Source organism: Urocitellus parryii, chromosome 5 (genome assembly GCF_045843805.1).
Source record: "Urocitellus parryii isolate mUroPar1 chromosome 5, mUroPar1.hap1, whole genome shotgun sequence".
NCBI lineage: Eukaryota > Metazoa > Chordata > Mammalia > Rodentia > Sciuridae > Urocitellus > Urocitellus parryii.
This window is the reverse complement of record NC_135535.1, coordinates 157,510,981-157,521,753: the sequence shown is the minus strand read 5'-3', so window position 1 is coordinate 157,521,753 and position 10,773 is coordinate 157,510,981.

Here is a 10,773-nt window from a genome sequence, read left to right as displayed (position 1 = left end):
TAGGTGCCACCAGGAGGAGCAATTGCCTCTGGGAACATGACCTGGAGCAGGAAGGGAGCAGACCAGCCTCCAGATCTCCTTCCCCAGCTTTCTGTGGGCAGTTGCCAGAACTGGCCTCTGGCTGTAGGGGTCTGCAGGAGTCAGGACCTGGGGACACAGAGCAGGGCAGAGAAGGATGGCAAGAGGATGGGAGCAGGGTGAGCTAACAGAAAGGACTTCCCTTCCAGACCAGACTGGGATGGGTGTCACGGTTTGGGAGAGATAGACAACCGGGGCACGGTGGCTGAGGCAGGAGGATGGCAAGTTCAAAGCCAGCCCCAGCAACTGAGTGAGACCCTGCCTGTAAATAAAATAATAAAAAGGGCTGGGATGTGGCTCAGTGGTAAGCACCCCTGGGTTCAATCCCTGGTACAAAAAAAAAAAAATTAGGTGGTCTTGAGACAAATATGGGGACACTTACAGAAACAAGACTGGCAGAATTTGGTGAGCAGGGTCTGCCGGGCAAAGACCTCAGGCACCTGCTAAGTGCCAGGTGCACACATAGCACACCTTCAACTTTAATTGAAAAATAAACTACCCCAAAGATCTACTCTAACGTCTTTTTCCTCTGAGAGGCTTGAAATGCACCTGTGGAGATGCACGATCAGCTAGGCAGATGGGAAAACTGTCAGAGTTAAAATGGAGACTCCCTAACCTAAATAAACAAAGTTAGGCGTCTTTGGACGTCTTTTGGAGAGGGGGGTCACATGCACACCCGCCTTTTAACAAGACTCTGCCAGAACCACCACCTTGCACAAAGGCCACCACACCCTGACACAGAGAAACACTTCTGACAAGTCCCTTTGCTCCACAACTGCCCGTCCACCTTTGGACTGACACACCCTCAATATTGATCCCTGTAGCCAAAGTTGATTGATTCAATTAACTTATGTAACTTTCCCCATTGTACTTTTTTTTGGTACCAGGGATTGAACCCAGGGACCCTTAACCACTGAGCCACATCCCCAGCCCTTTCTTATATTTTATATAGAGACAGGGTCTCACTGAGTTGCTTAAGGCCTTGCTGAGTTGCTGAAACTGGCTTTGAACTCGCGATCCTCCTGTCTCAGCCTCCTGAGCGGCTGGGATGACAGGAGGGCGCCACCGCACCCAGCTCCCGCTGTACCTTCAAAATCTCCTTGCTTCCACCTGTGAGTCGGCTCACAGCTTACCATGCACACAGATTCCTATTTCAACGCTCTGCTATTCCCAAATGAATGCATTAATGTTTGGAGGATCACTTGTTATTATTTAGAGGGTTGCTTATTGTTATTTGGTTTGTCACAGGATTGTCCTGGAGGGACCTGGACAGCAGGATCACCTCCTCACTGCAGTCGCCCCTCACCTGCTATGGACTGTTGAGTGGGTCTTTCTCACCCTGGACAGGAGGAAACAGAGGCTCAGGGAAGTCCAGGGGACATCACAAAGCAAGACTGTGACAGAGCTGAAACTAGGAGACGCACATCTTCCACTTTGCCTCTCCCAGGCTGGCTTGATGGTCCTGCCCAGTCCAGCTGGGGACATGCTGTCACCCACCCTGCACCCAGGATGGGCCTTGTTTCCTCCACACCCACCCTCTCTGTCTCCTGGGCAGCCAGGGTCCCAAGATGAATACATCTTTGCCAGGGAAAACACATGGGGACAAATCAAGATGGCACTGGATGGGCTCCCCACAGTGAACCCCCGCCCTGGCTTCCGAGGCCTGCCTCCACTCTGCACGTCACTGGGCAGTCCGTCGAGATGACTGGGAAATAAATGATACCACTCTAAGCGGTTCAGTATCCTGTCACAGATTTCTGGCAAGTCCTCAGCCTGGCTTGCTTTATGTCTAATTACACGTCGCCGTGCGAGTCCCCCATATGTTACACTTCACATCATAAATACATGGAAAACCCTTCTCTTTTTCCATCCGTCGCTGCCCGGATTTCTGGCCTGTGCTTACGCAATAAAGAAGCAGTTGTTTCAGACACTGTGACACTTCATAACCTGGACTTTATGGGCCCATGTCGCTCTGATTCAGGGGGCTTTTCTTCCTGGAAAGCAAAGGACGCTTGTCAGGAGCCGTGTCATGGGACGGTGGAAATGCAGCCGGCGCCCCAACCCGGGAGACCAAGGGGCTGTCAGGCTGTTGGACGGTGACATGTTTGACTTCTGGAGACGAGGCCTGACTGCCAAGGTCTTCCTGGACCTGATGGCGCTTGCAGAAAAGCGGGTCATGGCTGTGTCACTGGGCATTTCACCCCAAAATCCACCCACAGCATTTACTCGGCTCTTTTCTCATGTCCCGGCCTGTTCTCGGTGCGGATCAGGGGACACGAGGGGTAGACAGTGGGAGGAATATCAAAGGATTGGAATGTGGAGCAAGTTCACGGTGTGGTTCTGAGCCCCGGCTTGGGAACCGACTGCCTAGGTTCCAGGGCGAGCTCCACTACTGACCAGTGGCGGGATGTCACTGAAAATGCTTTGAGCCCCAGTTTCCATACTGATGAAGTGGAATGCCAAGGTACAGCCTCCCTCATGCCGTTGTCACGAGAATTAAATGAGAGGATCCAGGTGTCGGGGCTCCACCTGTGCTCCCAGACGGCGCACTGTTACCAGGAGCATTGTCTCACCTCACCTAGTTTGGGGCGGACAGTAGCAGGTGGCAGATGTAAAGGACGTAGAAGACAAGGCCTAAACTCACAGTCCTGGGTTTCAAGACCCTCTGGTGACCAACCAAGGAGGCAAGTGGGACACCCCGGGGGACAATTAAAAAACAACCAGGTACCGGGCAGGAAACCAGGGTGGTCACTACAGAATGGCTAGGTGCTGAGGACGGGAGTCTACAAGGGCTCCCTAGGGGACCGGGGACTCAGGCAAAGACACTGCAAGGTAAGGGCAGAGGAAAAAAGGGAGAGTGACCAAGAGAAGGAAGACAATAAGGATGTGTTGTGAGAGAATAAAACCCTCTGTTATCCATCCTCCAACACCTGTTGGACAGCCACTCTCACAAGGCAGTGTCCTTGCTCCCAGTCCAGTGGAGTGACCCCACACACAGAAAACCACAGTCCAATCTCCTGAACGCTCTGGTGGGGCTTTGTAAGGAGGCAGAGTGTGTCACAGTCAGGGGCAGGGGCGGGGCTCAGCCTCCACCACCCACCCAGGGTCTCTCTTGGGTGCTGGTAACGTCTCCTGTAATGGTCAATTTTATGTATCACCTTGAGTGGGCCAAGAGCTGCCCAGATGTTTCCAGATGAGATTGGGATTGGGATTGGTGGCCCCAGTGTGGAGAGCACCCTCCAATCCACTGAGGGCCAACAGAACACAAGGTGGAGGAAGGAAGGGTTTGCTCCATTTTTTCCCTTTCCTGGAAGGCTGTTTGTGCTGGGACCTTGGCTCCTGTCCTTTGGGTGGGATTTATATCATCAGGACTCCGGCTCTCAGGTCACCACCGGCTTCCCTGGTCTCCAGCTCACAGACAGCAGATCGTGAGCCTTCTCAGCTCTGAATGACCTAATTTCTCATAGGAAGTCCCTTCTCATCCATGCATCCTCTTGCTTCTGTTTCCTGGAGAAGCCTCGTGCTTTCTCCCCCTCGTAAGCAAGCCTGGAGATGGCAGCTCCTGTGACTAACACGGTTCCTTTCCACCCTGGCCTCACCTCTGTCAATAGCCCTTTGTAAATTCTACCCCCTCGAACTCTCCCAAGTGGACTGTTTCTTATCTATTCCCCAATTTCAAATTTCCCTAGAGCAAACTGGATAGGGCGCTGTCCCACCATCTCACCCCTGGAACTCCCGTGAGTGACGTAGAAGCCTGATGGTCTCCTGACCGAGCAGAACCCCCCTGGAGTGTTAACTCACTTGAATTCTCACCGTGAGGTCTACACTGGGGACATGTTGGAGTCCTGTCCTACAGGACAGTGATGCCACTTGATGAGGAGGGGATACTCTTAGAAATGTGTTCTTAGGTGATCTTTTTCCAATTCCGCATCGTGGTCAGGCACCAGGTGCATAATGATGTTTCGTTCAACAACAGGCTACACATATCATAGCGGCCCCATAAGATTATAATGGAGCTGCCAATTCAGCTGATGGCATTGTGACCTTGATAATGCATGCACATGGTCATACATCACATTGCCACGTGTCACTCATACCTTTGTGGGAATGGTGGAGTTCAGACACCCAGCGCTGCCCGCTGTAGAAGTTCAGCATGTGAACAACACACTTCTCAGAAGGTATCCTCCCCCTAAGGACTGGTTCTAGTCAGGCCCGTTGCTGCTGTGACTGAAAGACCTGACAGAACTATTTTGGAGGAGGAAAGGTTTATTTGAGGTCTCAGTCCATAGACAGCAGCCTCCATTCCTTGGGGCTCGAGGTGAGGCAGAACATCATGGCAGAGTGTGTGGCAGAGGGAAGCAGCTCACGTGGTGACCAGAAAACAGAGAGAGACTCCACTCACCAGATGCAAAGCCACGACCCCAGGGGCACTGAGCCCATAGAACAATCTGATCGACCGCCAGGTGTTCTGCTAAGCCAGGCTCAGCCCAGCACCTCTGGGTCCTACGAGAATAAGCCACAAAGAGCTCGTGGGTGGAGGGCAGGAGGACAACAGGACAGGGCTGGTGGTGCAGGGAACTCCAAGGGCCGGGGGAACTGCAGAGAGTGCACAGGCGAGCGGTGGCGAGTCCCATTTCCATCTCAGCATCCCACCTACATGGGACGCAGCCCCCGGAGCCTGCCATGGTCCACACATGGCGCCGACCCTCTGCATGGACTTGTAGGAAGCGCGAATCTCCATCCTTAAATTCAAATGTGTCAGAAGCAGAACTTTCTTTCTCCATTTCCTGTGACTCAGCCTCATCTTCGTTGAGTCCACAGGTCGGTGATAGATGCAGAATCTGCCCGTCATCTGAGAGCCTGTGGCTGGGGATGGGTTGTCACAGTGATGAGGCATCCAAGGAGACTAGGTCTCACATGTCCACTTGGGCACCTCGGAGGATTCCTGGGTGCTGTCTGCTGACCCCTCCAGTCTGAGAGGAGATGGGGAGGTTCTTCCACTTTTCTGGGTCACAGTTGCACCAAGGTCCCATCTGCTGCCTCCACCTGTGTGGCAGGAAGGCCACTGTGGGGGTGTTTGAGGTCTGTGACCTGGTCACACAGCACTGTCCTTTCCTTCCCCTGTGCCTTGCTGGCTCCCTAGGAGAGGAGGCACAGTCCCCTTTGCTCTCAGATCCTGGGGAACCGAGGCCCTCACACCCCCTCCCTCCCCTGTGCCCCAGGGGAGGGCCTTCCTGGGGGTTGGGCTGAGGCTAATCTTATTCACTCATGGGGTGGGGGTCTAAATCTGCTGCCCCTGCAGCTTCCTCCAAGCCAAGGCATCTGCACACAAGAGGCAGGAAGGGACTCCTTCCACTTCCCACCTTCATGCTGCCACCTCCCTTCCCTGGGGCAGGAACAGAAGAAGGGTGAGGGAGGAAGAAAGCACAGGGAAGCAATGTCATTGACCTTTCAAATTGTGCAGAAGTAGATGGTGTCTCTCTGAACCACACGGCATCGCTGGGGCATAGATACTACTGACATACCATTTTATAGATGAGGAAACTGAGGCTCAGAGAGAGTGAGCCAGGTGCCGAGGTTGGCTACTGGAATTTGTACCTTGCCCAGCTGGTGCCCCCAGGCTCTACTTCCCTCCTGCTTGGCCAGCAGCACCTGGGCAGCAGGAGCAGGTCCACAGGTCTCTGGGCTCCCCTTTCCGCCAACGCCCGCAGCATTCCTGGTGCAGCTCTCTGGAGGCCCCAGGGTCACGCTGGCTCAGGGTGTGGCCCACGGGCACTAAAAATGTCATTTTTCTTAAGGAGCAGATGTTTGATCTGACAGGTTCTTCCTGCCTGGGTCATGGCCATAATCGATAAAGCAAATATGGTCGATCATTATTTGTAATCTCCTTTGAACCTCCTGGAGCCTAGTGAGAAAGCCATGCTCACGCTCCTCGTTGGGCCAAGGTTAAACGACTTGCTGGAGTTCACAGGCGGGAGGTCGTGTGGCCCCCAGAAATGAGGCTCACGGGGCTGCCCCTCACGACAGAGGCCACCAAGCTGCTCCCGGGACCTGAGCGGCCACCTCCCCTACGTGGCCTCTGGCAAGCACATCCCATGGACCCGGGACTCTTGATCCCCGTCAGCCTCAGGTGGTCCTCCCCTGCTTCCCGGCCCACCTGCAGGGCCCCAGCCACTTTGTCAACCTGCCCCCACCTGTAAGTGGAAGGAGCCTGGTGGCTCAGGCTGCACCAAGGGACACCGAGTTCTAGGCATCGAGGGAAGGGGCTGGGTGGAAGGTCGGGGGTCACCAGCTGATCTCTCTCAGAATCCAGAGGCCACCAGGTGGGCTCCTGACGGACTTCCTCACCTCCCTGGTCTGAGCCTGGTGTCTGGAGTGGCCTCTGGCTGTGGCCTGGGTCCTCACCCCTGGGGAAGACTCCCTCCTCCCAGGCCTGGGGCTCAGGTTAAGCCAGAGTTCAGGGGCTCAGCATTTTGTTGAAGTCTGTCTCTCCCCCCTGAAAAAGGATTGGCCCTCCCAACCTGTACCACTCCTATACTAGGACAGGGGGTGACAGGGACATAGTAGGTCCCTCCAGAGATGAAGTCCCCTGGGCCAGTTGTGAATGCAACTTCTCCTCCAACCTTGTAATGCCTCCCCCCACCTCCCTCTCTCTCTCTCTCACACACACGCACACACACACACACACACACACACACACACACACTTACCTAACACCCCCCCCCAGGTCAGCCGTCCCCAGAATGTAGCCCCACCTGGCACCCGCCACTGGCCCCTCCCTGAGTATCCATTCCAGAATCCCAACCCCCCGGGGACAAGGACAGGCAGTCTTCAAAGTGGGAGCAGTGAGCTAAGGGGGCCCTGAGGGACAGGGGCTCTCCAAAGTGGCATCTGAGACAGGTGAGGCCAGCACTCCTTGTCCCTGTCACATGTACCCCGTGGGACCTTGTGGATTGATCACCTCTTGTGGGGGAAGGGGTTCCCCTTGGCAGACAGAAGACTTGGGGCTCCCCCACCTACTAGAGAAGCCAGCTAGCAGCGTGCACTACCCTGATCCACCCGTGGCTGGCAGGGACCGATGACTCCTAGGTGTGCCCGTCTTTCCTCTGTGACATGCAGTCACCAACTGGCCATGTACCTGCAGGGCCATCTCTTGGACCAGGCCGTGCAGCCCTGTCTGGGACAGGCTGGCACCTGGCTGTCATCACCCCCAGATAGCACCCCACTGGACAGACGGATTCAGTTGTCAGGCCCCCAAATCCTTCCTTGTTGGCTCAGCTCACTTGAGGTCTCAGGAGAGCCCTAGGGGGACAGGGTCCAGCACAAAGGATGCCTGTCTTCAGGCGTATGAGGACGTCATGGGGACCCAGAGCAGGGCCCTGCGGTCCTCATGGACACTCCAGCTGAGCTGGCCTGAAGCTGGCCTCCCTCTGACCCGCAAGGGTTCTGCCGGACCCTCACAAACAGGCTCAGAGGGAGCACTCCGAGACCCTGGGGACAGATGTCAATCTGTTCCCCAAAACCAGGCTCCAGAGGCTGTGTTCCCCCCAGACATTTTAGAGATGCTTATAACAGCCATTCTGCCCTATTCCTTAGGACAGGTCCTCGAAAATGTCACTCAGTGCCTGTTCAGATTCAGACCGGCCTCCTTCCCAGCTAGCCAGGCAGTGAGGGCCTCCCGCTGGCCAGGCAGGCCCCCAGTCCACTGAGCAGCAGTTCCCCTACATTCCAGGGGCCACTTCCCCAAGAGCCTCCCAGGTCACCTACTGGGAGGACACCTGTGTCCCCGGAGCCTACAGGCTCCGCCTCCTCTCCATCCTCGCCCTCTGGCCAGGAGGGGCGCTGGGAGGGCCCAGCTGACGGCTGGCCGGGGCTGGCACCTGGCCGCTCAGGGGTGTCTCTGCTTCCTTCTGCCTCCTCTTGGCTTCCTGGCCGCACGTCCCACCCATGCCGTGACCCCTCACTTATCTGTGTCCCTGCGGCTTTTCCCCATTGGGGCCTGGAGCCCAATCAGAGCCCTGCACCCCCAGGGCTCTGACGCCAATCTGGGAAGACACGAGGGATCTGGAGTTCGTCTTGTCCAGGGCCTGGCCACTCCCCGGGCCTTGATCGTGGGCCTTTATCGTGGGCCTCGCCGGCCGACTTCAGGCATCTGGAACAGCTGCCTCTGGGAGGAGCTGTGAGGCACCGTCGGGAGCGGTCACTGGACCAGGAGGAATGGGTCAGGGGTCCAGTGGGGTGAGGAGGCCCGGGGAGAGTCAAGCCCCCAAGATTCAAGCGTGGCAATGGGCAGGACAAGGGACCCATGCAGAACCAGATAGGATAAAAGCCACCATGATGCTTCTGGTTCCTGCAGCACCTCAGAGCCTCTCAGAACCTCAGTTCCCCCATCCGTGAACAGGGCCAAGCCTGGAACAGCATGTGGAACCAACACAATAGAACCAGACAAGTCTGCTCTGCATCTTGGGTTAGTTCCTTAACCTCTCTGAACTGTCGACACATCATCTGTCGAAGGAAAAGAATGCCGAAACTTCCCCTCTGTGGCTATCGACAGAGTTGCAGGTATGTACATAGAGGGCCTGGCACAGAGCAGGGCTCAGTGAGGGCAGTGGTCACTATTACTACCTAAGCCTGCTTGGAGGACCGAATGGTTGAGCTAATGTGTGTGCGGCGGCTGGATGAAATACAGTGTCTGCGTGTTAGCAGTTACCACTTGTCAGAATGTCCTGTCCCTGGCCCTATTCGCTCCAGGGACACAAGGCTTAACCTTTCTTGGCCTCTTTCTCTAATCTCGTCCCTCTCCTCCAATCCCCAGAGACTTTAGAGCCAAAATCCAACACCAGTTGCATCCCCTTCCCTCACTCCAGAACTTACAATGGCTCCCATGGGCCCTCGTGTGCAGACTGAGCAGCAGCACCCCTCCCAGCTTCCCCTCCTGCCTCTCCCCACCACAGCAACTCTCCTCCCTGCCTCCCCCACACCCACTCGTGGTCTCGTCCCCGTCTTCCCCTGCACCATCTCCCTCACCTGGACAGCCTGTGGCTGCTGGTCACACCCTTGACAAATACAATCCCACCCACCATCCAGACCTGACTGGGTTCAATTTCTGAGTTAACAAAATTGAAGTAGCTACTCTAAGGTGGGGCTTTCAAAAGGGTTCCTTCCTTGGGCAAATCATCTTAAAACTGTCATCAGCCAGGTGCGGGGTGCACGCCAGTCATCTTCAGGAGGCAGAGGCAAGAGGAGCACAAGTTCAAGGCCAGCCTGGGCAACTTAGTTACACCTTGTCTCAAACTGAAAAATAGAGAGTTCTGAGAAGGCAGCTCAGTGGCAGAGGGCCCCTGGGTTCACTTCCCAGTACTGGGAAACAGTAAATTGTCAGTAGAATTGTCCACCGATGCGACCTGAGGAAACTTGCCCACTGGCCCCTGTAGGGCGGTTCTGAAGAGTCAATTCAATTAGGTGGTTTATAAAGTGTCTGGCATGGCGCCTGGCACACAGAAAATGCTTCAGAAAGAGCAGCTATTTTTGTTATCCCGTGTCTTTGGCATATAAAAGGAAGCCGTGCAGACAAGCCGGAAATGTTAGGCTTTTATGTGTAATTAGCAACCCTTTGCTAATTACACTCACTTTGCTAATTTCTCACTCACCAAGGGCCTGGCCGGGCCTCCAAAGCTCCATGTCGCCAAGCATCCTTGGAGGTCTCGTCATTCATCGCTCCTTTACGGCATCCCATCTGCCCAGGGAGCTATGGGAGGCCTGGGGGCGGGGTGGCACTCAAGGCCAGCACACCCAGCTCAGGTTCACGGGAAGGAGTGGGAAGCAGCTCCCAAGGACACAGGCCCCTTTGCTCACTGGAACACAGGACGTACCCCGTGCACTGGGCCACAACCCCAGCTTTAGCTTCAAGGCCTGATCTGTGCTCCCCTGGGCCTGCTGCCTCCCCAGGCCCCAGCTCATCTCTCTCCCCTGGCTCTCCCTGGCCTGCCACTGGCCTCCCTTCTGTCCCATCAACACAGACAGCTCCATCCTAGCTCAAACCTCTGCCCGTGCCCTTCCTTCTGCCCAGGACGCGCTCCCCAGACCACACACCTGGGGGCATAAGGACCCTGGAGCCTGCGTCTGTCGGAGCTTGTTGGACAGATCTTATGAAAAGAGCTCAGGCTGGGCTTGCAGCCCCCTCTCCGGCCCCAGACCATGTCCAGCAAACTTCAGTGCCCCTGGGACCCAGTGTCCCTCACCTGCACCACAGACCACCGTGACTGCGTGTACGGCATCCACCACCTGCTAGAGACTCAAAGACAATGAGTGACAGACGGGAGCAGGCCCCTGTGGAAGCTAGAAAGGAGAGGGAAGTCAAAGGGCTTCAGTGTGAGGCACAGGAGCCAGCTCTGGCCCACCCCAGGGGACAGTGTGGCACTGGAGTGTTGGTCAGAACCTGCACAGGGTTAACTGCCCTGAGAGGGCAGCCAGGGCCAGGGCCGGGCCTCTGCCCTGCGGCCATGGGTGGGCCTCCAGCTTCGGCACCAGACCGAGGGCTCCTTGTGCACGGAGCCCAGGCCCCTGTGCTCTGAGCCCCTGAGGCAGGGCTGGTCCCTCAAAGGCACTCAATGAAGCTCCCTCACCCCATGCCACAGTTGTGGGGTTCCCAGTGGGCCCAGAGGCACACCACAACTCCCCTCGGCCCCTCAATTA